Below are 1,690 nucleotides of genomic sequence, written 5' to 3' on the forward strand. Positions count from 1 at the left end.
TCTAACTTTAATTTTAAATAGGATTAAATATTATTTTGATTCCTATGGTTTAATTCAAAAATTAAATTCGTTTTCAAGATTTTTTTTTATTCGCTCCTAAAGTTCAATTTGATTTTAAAATCATTATTCTTTTAAATTTTGGGCAAAAATACTCTCACACAGAAGTATACTTTTTCTCATTTTTTTTATAGATTCACTATTTTCGTATGTTCAAATCTCAGACAATCTCAGATCTAAACATCATCAACCAATCAAAAACACTCCACGTAACATATTTAAACATTATCAACCAACAATCTTAAACAACAGAACACCAATTTTTCACACCTAATCAAACACCCCTCACAGTGAAGCAAAGCAAAATGGAAGCAAGGCAGAAAATATTATTGGTGACAGAATTAAGATGAAATCAGAATAGATTAAGAGATGGAAGAACAATATTGCCGACAAGTATGGAAGTGTCGATGCATTCTTCAACAAACAAGGGCACAGTAACCGCAATAGCAGCAATGTAAAGACAGGTCAATACAGTGGCAGCGATATATGAAAAAATAACTTTTCTCCTCTGCTCGCGTTCACCTGCCTCTCCCTTTGTTCAGTCTTCCCTTTCTCTCTTATTTCTCTCCTTCACTAGTGGACTCCACGGCGCCAGCGGCAGCCTCTACCGCCATTGCACCCTCCTTCTTCTTTCTCTCTTCCTTGTTCTTTGAATTCTTCATTTTTCTATGTCCCTTCTTTTTCTCAACCCTTTTCCTCGCTTCTTTCTTCAACAACAAAGGCGACAAAGAATAGCACTTTGGCTAGTCGACTACCCCTGCGTCCCCTTTCATTTTCTCTTTTGCTTTCTTGTTTGTCTTTCTCTCCCTATTTTTTTTTTTTTATCTTTTTCTTGTTTGGAGGTATGTGCTTGTGTGAGAGAATAGTGTGTGTTTGATTAGGTGAAAAATGTGGGTGAGGGGTGATGAGGTAAGGGAAGAAGAGTGATTTAGGTGTAATTTTGTGAAAATAAATTAAGTAAAGAAAGATTAAAGGGAGAGATTAAGGGTAGATAAATGTGTGGAAAAAATATTTTTATTATTGGCAAATAAGCAACACAAGAACTAAAGATGTGAAATAGTAGTGGAGAACAAGTGTTAAGACCTTCATGAATGTCATAAGAGGATGAATGAGCTTTATGAGCGGATATTTTATACACTTTTTAGCATCATTTTCTTAGTGTTTTCAATCTATTTTATTGTGTTTTAGTAGGTTTTAATGCAAATTCACTTTTTGGATACTACTTTGAGCTTTTATGTTTTTCTTATCATTTTAGGTAATTTTTGGATGATTTTGGCAAAGTTTTGATAAAGCCGGATTTAGAGGCAAGGAAAGCGTAGCAGATGCTGTCAGGATCTGACCTCTGTGCATTCAAACGAGCCTTTCTAGAGTTACAGAGGTCCAAATGACGCGTTCTCAACGGCATTGGAAAGAAAACTTCCAGAACTTTCTAGCAATATATAATGGTTTATGCTTTTTTTGTAAATGAAGGCCCAAAACGGGCGTTGAACGCCCAAGACGACGTCCAACGCCACAAAGGGAGCAAGGAAGCAGCATATCTACCCCTACTGGCTGTTGGACGCCCACTCCCTCAAGTTAGAAGCCAAGCTTAGCCCAAACACTCACCAAGTGGGCGCAGAAGTGGATTTTTGCA

This window comes from Arachis ipaensis, chromosome B10, assembly GCF_000816755.2.
Source record: "Arachis ipaensis cultivar K30076 chromosome B10, Araip1.1, whole genome shotgun sequence".
In the NCBI taxonomy this organism is placed as follows: Eukaryota; Viridiplantae; Streptophyta; class Magnoliopsida; order Fabales; family Fabaceae; genus Arachis; species Arachis ipaensis.